Here is a 13,995-nt window from a genome sequence, read left to right as displayed (position 1 = left end):
CTGGTGACACGCTACGGGGATTTAAGAGCAACGTTCCCAACCACAACGCGCGCACCGTTTCCGTGAGAACTCTTTCAAGCTCCCCCGACACTAACCCCTCCCGCGTTTGACGACCAAACTCACAGAAACCTTGTACGAACTGTCGCAAGTCGTGCTTTGGCCTCCAACAAGCCGCACGCAGTCAAAGGTGTGACACGCCGTCGTTCCAGCGTACGGGGCAAGCTAATCTGTTTTTCTCCTCCATTGAATGGAGGACGAAATTGATTTGCGAAATTGATGCCTAATCGCTGTCTGTTTTGTGTGCTTGCGCCATTGTGTTTGCGCGGTTGAAGAAGGAAGTACCTCGCCCGACTCTTAGAACTTAGAACCGTGCAGGAAGTCGAAAACAATGCAAACGTTGTCTGGTACCGTGTCGCTGCAGTTTCGCCTTCTCCCGGCACTTCCACCGCCTTCAGGAAGCAAATGTCATACCGGGCCAAAGCGGTTGCGATCGCTTTTGTGGAAAGGTGAACTTCACCAACCACCCAGCAAGCGTAGCCAAAGTAACGATGAATCGATTAAAACTATGCGAACGAGATCATTATCGCTCGTAATAATGCAGCGCAGCGCACGTACCGATCAATAGCAACAAATCGTTGCTCCAACGTATGGTTCAACGTTTGCTAAGACCCCCCTCAGATGGCTTGCCTTCGTGCCTTCAATCGGGTCGACTGATTGGACCAATAAATCATCTACTAATTTCAATCAAAACTCATTTCCCCAATGAGCCAGCGCTTTTCGTGACAAACGCGATCAATCGATCATCGAGCTAATTATCAAAAAATCTCTTCCCGCGTTCGTGTCTTACACAGCGCGTTACACACACACTCTCTCTCCTCTTGTTCGAGTATGATTTGATGTGGACGTCCACCGGGTTTGGGAAGTAAATCTCTGGCCCCCACCCTGTCATGCTCCCGACTCGTTATTGATGAGTTAATAAAGATGTAGATCTCGCCACGGAGCAAGTAACGAAAAAAAAAACGACGATCATAATGACACGATCCTCGGTGCATATAATAACACGCCGGACGGACGGAGAAAGGGACGTTACCGCAGAAGCTCCCGTGCAGCCAACTGATTCCCTTTGTGCGGAGGATCGGACCACTGCCTAATGACAATGCCTGACGACGCCAAGCCGAAGCATTGACGGATCGCTACACCGCTGCCGCCTGCGCTTGGCCGATAATCGCCAGTGAATTAGCTCACTCAACCTGACAAAAGAAATCACCAACCCCTCCACTGACTGGCCCGGGTTTTGGTCGTATGATAAAATGCGAAAACTTACATCCCTGCCCCCAGGAAACACGGCCACAACACAACATATATCCGGCTGATGATGAGGATTACACATTGATGCCCCTTTTCTCACCAGGCACTAATTCTCGCACCACTGGGCGCACGGGTGCGTAATTTCAAGTCCCTCTATGTGCGTTGAAAAATGCGCAACCATCAGTCCCAAACGCGAACCAGCACCCGGTGCAACATCCCGCCGCTTCGCTGACGCGATGCCGGCTTTTACTTCGGCTGGTTTACGTCTTTACGGCGCCTCCACCACACCGGGCACGACGACCCCATGCCGGGTGGCTGCGCACAGTTTTGGGCAAATATTTATTTTGCCTCTTCGCAAAGCGATAAGCGAAGGCTCCTTGGCCGCCATGGTGCCAATTTTCGGTGCAGCTGAACGCGAACGAATAATGAAGAAGGTAATCGGGAAGTTTATTTCCCCCGCTGCAAGTCGTTCCGCGACCCCGGTGCAGCGTGTGTGTATGTGATTGCAACGGATCCGACCGAAGATTAGTGGAACGTGAAACAAGTGTCAGCGGTACTTTTCAAATAAAACGCCCGAAAAGCAGTCGACAAGAGAAAAGATAACAAAAAACAACACTGCACAAAGAAAACAACGCTTAAACTCTCGACAAATCCTATCAAGAGCTTCGGCTGGAGGGATTGGGTGCCTGGGTGCTGGCTGAAACCCTTTTTGCTTGCCGGAAATCTAAAAGGTAACGAAATGCAATGAAACGAAATTCATAAGATCGAAAAACGGATTGAACACTCGGCTGTCACTTTAATGCTCGTCCATCTTACGTTCACGATCGCTTGAGAGGCTGCTGCCAAGCTGCGGTGTGTGCGCGGAGGAGCACCAAAATACCCGCAGGATCAGCATCGGGAGAGGCAGGACCGGGCAGCCAACGGTGGGCACACAATCTTCCTTTTTCTACAAAATTAACATGATTGATCTTTTATGATGCTGATAATTTATTTCTTCCTGTTGAGAAATCAAGCTCGCCGGTCGGGCCGGCTGCTTCGCCCCGTTTACTTCGCACCCATTGCGGACGAACCGCGACGGACCTATCGCCGTTGAGGTAAGCAGCGAAAATGGTAAGCAAACTTCTTAAACCGATTTCGGCTCGTTTTTAACGGTTCGCTTCTTGTCGCTCATTTAAATCACCACGGCTCTTGTCGCGAGGACCTCATCCGTTTCCGATGCCGTTGCTTCGCTCAACACGACTCACAATCGCTGGATCGCTTTGTCCTTTTGCGATTGTGCGATTCGATCAGCACGAGATAAGATGAATTCCGTCCTTCCGTTTTTGCTCTTGTTGATGCCGACCTCGAGCTCGGACCATTAATTCGCTCCCCTTCCCTTCTTGCGCTCCCGCTCCGTTCGATCATTCGATTGCTGTGGGAAGCGTAACCTGCTTGTGCTATCCTGTCAGGTGGAACTGGCTACTGTGTGCCGCACGGTAAGCAAAAAAACATCCACCACCTCATAATAAACCGCCAATTGATTCTTTATTCCGATCGAACGAAAGATTGTAAATTGTCTCCGGGGCGTCGGTCCGTTCAGCAGGCGTGCAGTGGGGGGAGAGAGAATGCTGTGGTTGTTGTTACCGTCGCCACCTGAGCGACTAGTGACTAGCCTAATTCGAACGTGGTATTCCACCACTGCCAACACCACCACCACCACCACCACGACCACTTCAACCAGGAACTCATTACGCCGGATTACCGCTTAACCACCCGGTCGAGCGACCGTCTAACCGAACGACATGGTCGATCGATTGGCTTCGATGGTGTGAAATAAATGAACGACTTCAGTCAGTCGGGGTGGCGCTCGATCGAGGAAATCGAGGCATTCGCATGTGCGGCGTGTGTTGTTTAATTATCAAGCGCCCGCTGGCGCACCGGCGATGGCAAAAGTGGGAAGTAAAGCCCAAACCCAGCAAAGCAGACCGCTCTATCTTTGAGCTCTTTCCAGGGTGAGTTTGCGCACTTAATTGGATGCTTGTACAAGACTGTATCGGAGGCAGAACAACATCCAGCCCGAGCAGCACAATTTAGTTGTCAAAGAAAATCCATATTCTACACACCTTCAACTCGCTCGCTCGGGCATGATTTCTGCCCAGCTCTGCTCCTCCTTGTGTTTGCTCTCGGCCTCGGCTGTCTTTACCACGCCCCGCCGACCTCCTCGGGAAGGACGCGGCGAAGGCGGAAATGCAATGATTTATTACCCAACAATTTTCGTTACCCTCTCGTTGTGCCAAACCGCAACTAAAACAAAGCACAAAATCGATCGCCAAATGCGCTTTTTATTTTTGGAGCTCGTGGATGCTCTCGGCCGCCACTTGGGACGCGCAATCACGATAAAGCCCTTTGTTGGCACCTGCACTGCGCGGCTCAGGGCTCAGGGGTAAGATGCTACGGTTTCCAGGGCTTGATCGACCCACGGGGGAAACTCCCCTAGGACGTGTTCGAGGCATCTTACCCCAGACCCACGGCACGACATCTCCCTCCCCGACAGTTCCGAGCCGAACCGAAAGTGTGAATATACGATGTGCGAAGTGTTATCAGGTTCGCCATAAATTCATTTTTCAAACATGATGTCTTCCTCAGATTTTGTTTGCACACCATTCGGGTGTCGAGGGGACTTGCCACTTCTCCTGTTTCCCCGTTCCTTTCTGCCAAGCGGTGACTTCGGAATCGTGTCCCTATGCAAGTGTGGAATTTCGTGGAAGTATATCGAACGCCCAGGAGATGATTGACGATCATCGGGAAAAAATTGAAATTTATGTACGTCCACAACGGTCTGTGTGAGTGTGCGCACTGTTGTGCAGCGTCGGTTGGGGTTCGTCGGGAAGGCGACCGATTGAAATATTTCAAGAATGCGACAAAGAGTAAGATTGATTGCCAGCCTCTGGGACCGGGGCGCTGATGAAGATCTTCTCGGCTGATGTTCGATCGGGAAAGATCAAACGCTTGCCTACTGGAACCGGTCGGACGGTCGTCCCGCCTAAGCGGCCGAAGGTTCCGAAAATCGACGCACTCCGCTCCACCATTCCAGCACCACCGCGCACGCTCTTTCGAAAGCAAATCGGAAAAATCGCACGCACTCGCACGCGAAAACCCCGGGAGGTGATAAAAATCACCCTCTCCATTTGCAGCCCCCTGGACCTCGTGGGGTGATTTATCGCAACCACATTAATTTCACACAAATCAAGCAATTATTTCATTTTTCAACGTCAGCTTTGTACAACAAAATTTGGCTTTATGAGGTCTTTATTATCGTGTCCTCGAACCAACGGTCTCGATTGCACTCTACGGTGCGTGTTGCAAACCGCGGGAAGCCAATAATTGCTATTAAAACATTATCATAAACGGGCGAAAAGAAGCAAAATAAAAACAGCGGAGCAAAGGAACTTACTGCAACCGCGGGGACATCAAGTCCTAGGCTATTCCGATTGCTCGGCATTTGTGTCACCATCACTCTCCAATTAGACAGTCTTACAGCTCGGCACAGACCTTCCTTACTTCTTTTCCCGCTATCGGCACATTGATCGCACAGAACAACAGTGGAGTCCCAAACAAAGTTCCCAGGCACATACCGAACTCAGTAACAGGGCATGAACATTCGTTCCCGTCAGCATTGCATCTCCGAGTCGGGCTTTAATCGCTCAACTCCCTTACTGTACGTCCTCCGTATGTAAATCGATTTTATATCCTACCCTCCCAGCACAATGACCACCTCCACCAAGCGGATGGCCGACCGAGCCGAGCCGAGGAATTTGAGAAGCTGAACGCGGCAAAATCGCGGCCCGGGTGTTCTGAGATTTCGGCAGATACTCTCTCGCCCGATATCCCCTATGTCCGGGCGATCGGAATCGTTGCGGGCCCAAATTTTAACGATCCCCCCGCGCGCCGTACGTGCGTCCTGCGCCGGTGCGCCGGAAAACATTGTTTGCTCGCACAAACGGCGCCACCTTAACGAATGCAACCCCAAGAAACATGGTGATCTCGACCGACAGTAAAAGCAGCAAAAAACCGTCACACACATGGCGACACAGCGACAACTCTAGCGACAGAGACGCTCGATCAGGAGCGGGTGGGAAATGGATCGCTTTCGATGTTCAACAATGATTACACGGTTCCAGGAGCACGCAAAATGTTGTATTGGAAATTAAAACTTATTTTAGAAGCCCAATGGTGGGGGCCGTTCGTGGTGGCTCGAGGAAGCGGCGACGGTGCACGGCGACGGTTAAGTACATGTTAAAATTCCCATAAGACATGGCTTGATTATTTCGGATGGCCAATTTTTCTCCACCTTCATCGCGGGTCGGTCGGTCGGGTTACGGTTTCAAGGGAGCAATGGAACAACGACGACGGTGCCCCAGCGCATGCAGGAGTGGGAAAAAATGCACCCCAAAAAACCTTAACAAGGGTCCCTTCGAGGCCGAAATATGTTATCGCTCAATATTTTAACATTTAAACGAGCGAGAAACCAGCCAGAGATAGGCCAGCGGGCAGGAAGGAAATTCCTCCACACCGCACAGCACACGGACAGGACGCGCGGAGGATCGCGGAGGGAGAAGTTTAAACATAATTTTTATATCAAATTATCTGCATTATCACGAGACGTCGCCGAAATCGCGGACGTTGCGGTTACATACTGCGTCCCTCCCCTTTCCCCCAGCGTCCCCGTGTCGAGCCCTCGCCAAGGGACCGCTGGTTAATAAAATTATTATTTATGAAACGCCAGACGAGCTATGAAACAAGCACCCTCCGCTACGTCCACTCTTCTGTCGTCGCCCGGGCCGGCTTCCACCGGCACGCCATTAGCAGCCATCTAAAATTACGAGCCAAAAAAGCTTCCTCGCAAACAAGCTAGCAAGAAAATCTTTGCCTCAATGTAAGCCTCGCCCGGCTGCAGGCTGGAGCGACACAACATAACAACGCACATACAACAGCACAGCAGCATAAAAAAAAACGGAGCTCCACCGAACACGCCGTTACAACAAACTCTCCCGGTCCCGGTGATGATCTTGCTGATGCTTGCGCGTTTATCTCTCCCCATTGATGCTTGTTTTCACCATGATCGCTTTTATTTAAATATAATAACTTAATAAAACTTGATATTTATTTTCAATTTCTCTTTTTTATTTTCGCACGGTTTCGCCCGGCGCGCAGTTGATGAAGCGCGAACTGTGTGCCTCGGACAGTGCGGCACTTCTGCCACAGTCTTGTGCCTTGTTTGTCCCTTCGTCCGTTTAACCTTTTTCCTTCCTCTTCCCTGTATCCCGTCGCTCTCGCTTGTTGTGCCTCCCTTCCGCACGAGCTTCGTTCTCGATCGATATCCGTACACCGCAACCCCCCGATGGTGGAGGCGAGCCAGGACGGAGTAGAAATGGTGGTGGAGCAACAAAATCGACTTCTTTAAATCGCTCTCGTGGATGCAAAAAAAAGTCCATATGGGGACCGGGTGCAGCAGGAGGAGCCGGTGTAATTTTCAGTCATTATACATCGATCAGAAATTCGAATTAACATTTTCCCATCTGCAACGAAGCAAGAAGTGATAATAAACGGCTTGCGTTCCGACGCTTCGATGTCTAAATAAAGCAATTTACTTTTGCATCCCGAGCACCGCTCGCCGGATCGTTGAAACAAATGTAAAAACAAGCACTCGCCCGCCCTTCCGACCGACCTGTGCCCACAAGACACACAGAACGCAAATGATATTTTCACCCACCTCGCCGCCCGGACCAAGCGATGTTTCACTACTGCCAGTGAGCACTTAATGATCACCCTGCGGATTTGGCACTTGAAATGTGATAAAAATTACATCACACTCACACACATACACACAGACACACAGTCACACCGACACGGCGAGGCAAACGTATAGTTGCAATCAAGTGCGAGGTTGCGGTGCAAAGGTGCAACGCGCCGAAACATGCGAAACTGCAATCGACACTTTGCCCGCACTCGGGGCTGGGTCCGGCATCACACGGGGTTGATGTATTTATTGTATGCACTGCTTTGCCACTGCCGAAATGAAAATCGGGGATGAAGTTCGGGGCCTAAGTACGCTCGCCCCGACTAATTACAAACGTGATCATCATCATCAGAGGAGTGATGCACAGAGCGCGCATAGGAGGGAAGATTTGCAAGGCGTTGGGCCGCACGATAGTGATGATACTCTCGGGATGATGACCCGCGCCCGGATTGGCGCCCATCAAAAGATCATTCGTTTTATGTATTTTAACACCACGCCACCGGGGAGCGCGAGAGGTGTAATTTTTGGGCAATTTCCATCTTACCGTTCTGCGCCGACCCTCCGAAAAGGTATTTGTATTTTAAAAGTGTTTCTTTTACCCCGTTCCCATACTTTCGATGGCATTTGTGTGCGCGTTTGTTTATCAGCTCCGGCACTGCTTCCAAACCTAAATCAAACCGGACACCGAATGTTAGCCCTATCAATACTAATTTATCACACGCTGAAACATTACTCCACCTTGGGGGCTTTGAGTTTGCTAATATTTCATACGTACATTTTTCCGCCAACCAAGCCAACCTCTAAACAGGTTTCCCGCCCAGTGGATGTGGTGAAATTGTTCGCTAAAAAATGCAACCACAAGAGCCCTTGCACACTTGCACATCGCACGCGGGTTGACCGGTGCCAGCACCGAACTCTGGAACTGAACTGAGCTTGCTCCTCTGGTGGATGGACATTGGACGGAGGATGCAGGCAGCACAAACAAACAAACATTCCTTCCTCATTAAGCTCTGATATCAACGGAATGATAAGCCGAAAATTCCGACTCCGAGGCACGTTTTCTCTGTTCCCGCTTTTTTGCTTCATCCCACGCTTCCACCACCACCATCACCAGCCTCGCGAACCGCGTTCTGGAAGGACATTCTGGAGGACTTCGGTCCCAACCCATGTGTGTGCTTATGCTTTATTCGTAACCTCTCTGATGCTGGCTTATGGATCGAGTCCGAATGATTTATTTTGCATTTCTTATCAGCAAACGAGCAAGTGAACCGAAATGTTCGGGTGGAGGGATTTGGAAGGCAACGTTTTGCCTTTTGTTGCTTCGCCAAGTGCAACGGGTGGAGCGAACTAGGGCGCACTGTTTGTGTTTGTGTATGTGTGTGTGTCTGGGCATTAGCTGCAGGCTTGTTCTCAGGGATGAAGGAACGTAGGAGTGTGTGTGTATCTTTCAGGGATAAAGCTGTCGTGACCGGTCGTGACCGCTTTTTTGGATCAGCAAAATTTTAATGTTTAATTAATGTCCCACGGGTCGGTGATGCTATAGACCGGTGGTGAATGCATCGGTAGCCCCCAATTAATGGTGTGAAACTTCAGAAACTGTTGAAATAACTCTTCATACACTTGTTTAAAATTAATTTTAATATAAACTGCATTTGCACTTAAAGCTCCTTTAGCAACACTCCTCCAGCCAGGGCCATTTTTGATCGCCATCTCCTCCACCGACTGCATACCGTTGCATCCGACAATGCAACTTTCTCTTTGCTGCACTTTCTGGCGAATGGGCGACTCCCCTTTGCGACCACATGCGCAAACAAAAAAGCACCGAACATCTACTCCCATGTACCAGCAGACACAATTCACCAAAAAGGAGTAAAACCCGATAACCTCTTGAGCTGGCAGTACCGCGCGCACCCAAAAACATCCAACAAATCCTTGACACTATAAGGTGGAGCAACGGCCCTTTCCAATGGGCTGCTGGCATGTCCTATCACACGACCTCCTTCCTGCGACCGGTGCAGCAGGTCCTTTAACGCACCTTCGGCTTCTTCTTTGCGCGCGGCTCGTTGACGTTTGCGTGAGTCTTGTTCTCACTTTCCCCACGAAATATTGACAGAGACCATCAGTATGTATCCGGGTGTACGGTGCAGCTTTTTTTTGTTTTGTTTTTGGGTTTTTGTTCGTTTGGTTACGTTGAACAGCATCATGCAAAACCGGTGCCGACCTCCGGATTGGTCGGATTGCGTTACCCAAGGGATCGATCGATGTTTTGTTGCTTCTGTTACCTTTTAACTTCAACCTTCTCTCCAGACCATTTCATAAACGCCTCCCCTTCCCCTCTCAATGTGTGTGTGTGTACGTGTGTGTGCCAACAGGAATGGACAGTAAATTAAAAATCCGTGTTCACACAGCCGCACCAGGGTGCGCGTTAATCGGTATCGATAAAGTAGCAGAAGCGATGATGATGTTCAGCATCGTTCGTTTGCTCGTTTTCTTCCATCACCGTTCGATGCTGTTTTTGTGTGTGTGTGTGCCAAGATCATTCTGTGTGATTGTGTTTTTTGCGGCATTATCTTGAGCCGAAGACCTTACACGAGATTATCGTGCATCAAAGTACTGCACCGTCTCTGTCAGAAGCGATTCCGGGGATGGCAGGCATCACGAAATCATAAATGGTTTTTAATACGCTGCACCACGTTTACTACAAATTTCGTCCAAATTTTATCTCCCACTATAAAATTTTGGCTCGTTAGGGAGATGCATCGCCATGCTTATCAGTGCCTTTATTCCCCGCTCCCACCTTCTTCGACCTGCAGCAGATCCTTGTTTGTGACCTCCGTAGCATCCCCTCAAAATGTGGTAAATTTGACTCGATCTTGAGAAATCCACTCAAACTCGGAGATGCATAAGAGTCATAAACCGAACGAAGCAATAATACACAACGAAAATGAAACACACACACACACAAAAAAGGCACACGATCGCTCCTCTATTTAGCACAAAAGCCAACTCCAGTAAAATGACCACTTTTACGATAATCAAAGTAAGGTTTCGTGCTAAAGGAATGCTCTATTGTAGGCAGCAGCGAAATCCGCCAAAGAAGACTACAGAAAAGAGACATTCAACCCGCGAACAAATGCACTTTGTGCAGCTCGCTGCAAAAAAAAGCCGATTATAGCCCACTGGTTTGCGTGTTTTCTGCCACAACACACACACATGCACACGCTCACACAATTATTGGCCGTGTTACTCCACTTTCGAAGCTAGTATGTATATTCAATATTTAAATGTTAATATCTTTATACACAATAAAATTCGATCTCCTTTGCGCGCTGCACTCAGCGATTCGATTTTTGGTAGCGATTTGGTGCGGAGTGTTCGCGCTGCCCCGAAACCGGTTCACTATTTGTCCAACGCACAAGCACAACCACGGCATCACCGTTTTTCGCACTACCGACGTTCCGATGGACCTCTCCCGGCCACACGAACCCATTTTCCATCCCGGCCGGTGCATTGCACAATGTTTTGTGGGGCATTATTAAACGCTAATCCATTTATGGCCATTTTCAATCAAGAAACGAATCGATGCCAATTTCGCTCCAGAAAGCTTTTTTGTCTTTAGCTCCACTGATCGGTCGCTGTGGCCAAATGGTGTGCCGAAATATGTCTCTCCGCCCGGGTCCAGCAAAAAGCCTTCCCGAGATACGGTCCGCGGCGGGCCGAGAAGGTCAGCATACCGTTTTGCCGGAGGGGAAAAGATGGACCCCGGGTGCCCGATCGGCATGACCCGGGATAATTATTAATGCCATAAAAGCGCAAACCAATTCGCACAGACCACTGGCAGGTCCAATTCCGTACCGTTCTTTATCGTGCGATGGCATTAAGCAAGCCATCTCGTGGAGGATGGAAGTGGGCAGAGGTGGTGGATGGTGGAATTGTGAACTCTTTGCACCGTGTCCACCGTTTCACAGCTGGTTAGTTGTCTCGTAAAATAACACTTCATTAAAAACTTTGATCAGACTCGAAGGAAAGTACAGTGCGGTCACAACTTCTCCGTTTTCTCGGCGGCAAGGATTCGCACACAGTCGCAACACATTTGCATCTGCATCTGCATCTGCACTTGTGCCAGCTTCTACGATGCGATCTGTTAAAAATTCATAAACTGCGCTACATTACTGCTTCTATAAAAGCTCACATTTTTAACTGTTTTTACGATCGTGCGGCGTTTTTTTGGTGGGGGGAGACTTTTTGGCGCAGGAATCTCGCTCGCCATTAACATTGAAGAGGATGGCTCCCCAAGACGATCGGACGAAAGGGAAAACGTTTAATTTGAAGCAAATCATTTCGACCATCGCTTATCGAGTGTGCAAAGGTTGAGCATTTTCGTTTCGATTCATCTCACGCCAACTGAGCAAGATATCAGGCGAGCGAGGAGTGGGACAAGATTCCTTCCTGTTGATTTTAATTACAAATCATTTTTATTCGACTCCACGCTCCGGCTCGGCGATATTCGTACTCAAACGTAATGAAGAGAAAGGACTTCCACCGCAACCGCTTACGAGGTAACTGGCAATTTTGCTAAAATTATTACCGAATGCTTTTCACACAACGCGCGGACCACGCTATCAAGAGCGCCTCGTTAATTAATGTCCCTTATGTCCGATACAATTATACACTAAAAAATCTTTACCCACACCCAGCCCATTGTCACCGGTGCCTTTGTAGCTGTCACTAGGTACTATCGGGCACTGTCCTACTTCGAGGAAAAATCGCACCCGCACCTCAACCCGCTCTACCCCCGACACACACCTTCTTGCGATAATTCCCTGCAAACATTCGTCTTTCCGTTAACGACATTAAAAGTAAAATGTGTAGCTGGATCCACCAGTTTCGCCATTTACCACCGGGCACCGGGTCGCAGGACGCTATCGAAGAGTCCAAACAGGAACCTGCAACCGCACTACAGCAATCGCAGTACAACTTTCCCCCATTTTTTTGTGCTCGTATGTATCGCCTCGACCTGCCACAGGGAAAAACAGCAAAAAACGGGCAACAAAATCCCCCAAAATCCGCACAGCAAAAAAGGAACAATATCACCGCGCCAGCGGGGAAAGATGAAACGCGACAGGCAGCAGGAGCGGCGGAAAACAAAAACAACGACAAGGAACCTCACCACATCCTGGACCAATCACGATGGACTGCCATTGTTCACACATAATTTGGGTCCGCGGACACACACACACAAACATGCCTGTGACCGGGCGACGCGAACCCACCAACAGCACTTGCAGCGAACAGGCGACCGCCCGATACCTTTTCCCCTTTTGATCAGACCAACAAAAATGCGACGATGCACTGCACAAAATAAACGAAAACCCTTCAGTACGTGCAGCATGTGCAGCATGTATGTGTATGTGCGTGTGTATGTTCGCTCCGATCCGGGCCATGTCATATATGCAACGCCAAAATTCGTCGCCTGCATTTCTCGATGTGTCAGAAGCCGTAAAATGGGCAACAACGTGGCACAACGGTTTAAAATAAAGAGAGAAAAAAACACACACACGATACAAGACGAAAGACACGCACTGCGCCGTACGTCGAGGAGCGAACCGCTGCCGCTGACCAATCGGTCGCCGGCCAGAAGAGGCTGCAGGTTCACCGGGAGGTCATTACTCATGCGAAACCGTGGACGCACGGACAGTCGACGATAAGTTCCCTGCCATGTCTCCCGGGCTGGCTCCGCCTCAGCTGATTAAAGTGAGCAAAGGGCATCGCAGGTGGGGAGATAAAAGGATCGGGAGAATTGCCACGCAGTTATCACGACATGAGACATGGCGATGATCGTTGGTTGTGTGCTATCAGCGAACGTTAGTTCTCAAAAAACAGACTATAGGTTTGGAATTTCAGCTTTTTTAAGCTTTTGGTTACATGAATGTCATGTATGGAATTTAAGGATATTTAATAAAAATGGCCACGCGCAAAATGAAATAAGTTTCCTAATTCTGATTATCGTTACAGCTTAATAAACAACGTTTAACGATTCAGAAGCGATCGCCGTGAAACTGTCAAGTATGAACATCCTAAGTATGCATGAAAGTTGTCCTAATTCCTTTTTAATAGTAGAATTACAATCGAATCTATCTTTTTAGACAAAACTCGTTGTTTAGCGCTCTTTCCAAAACAATTCCGAACAACGTCAACTGGAATGTGATCCTAAAGATCATATGAAACGTTGATCCAAGAATCAATAGCATACACAAAAGCTCTTATGAAGCTAAACTGCTTCATCAAATCGAAAACTGTAATGCCAAATACTGTTAAGGAACAAGATGGCGTTTCATTCTCGAAAAATGCTTTACACACTTTATTCGCGATGCTTTGTATGAACACATTCCTTAAACTTTCTCCTCAGTCATTGTAGAACGATCGAGTGGAATGAGCAACTTCCCAAAATCTCGCGCTGCAACTGATCAACGCCCAGTTTGACGAGATTTTCAACGAGATCCACACATGACCGACGCGTAATCTTTACCGTTTTGATTTTCGACTGTACCGATACCGGCTGCGACGAATGAACTGGCAACACGAGGACGAGAACATCAGGATGATGACGTTGATGTTATGGCTTGCCGCAGCAAAGATCGGGTCGTCGTTCGATTTCGTTCGGCGTTTTATGGTGAATGAAATCGAACAAAAACTTAAAATGCTACACTTTACGAGTTTCTGATGCACCGATTCTGACCGTCGGGAGAGGAGACGGCGGGAAAGACACGGGCCGGATCTCAAATTGGCGGATGCGGAATGACCCGCGCAACTGCCTGGGCTAGAGCGGTAAAACGAGTTTCCGAGACCAAAAACACCTCCCAAACCCAATTAGATGGGATCGCAACCGTTGTCGTTTTCGTCGTCGT

The sequence above is a fragment of the Anopheles arabiensis genome, chromosome 2, assembly GCF_016920715.1.
Source record: "Anopheles arabiensis isolate DONGOLA chromosome 2, AaraD3, whole genome shotgun sequence".
Classification (NCBI taxonomy): Eukaryota; Metazoa; Arthropoda; class Insecta; order Diptera; family Culicidae; genus Anopheles; species Anopheles arabiensis.
The sequence above is the reverse complement of the archived record's forward strand: the minus strand, read 5'-3'. Positions refer to the sequence as shown.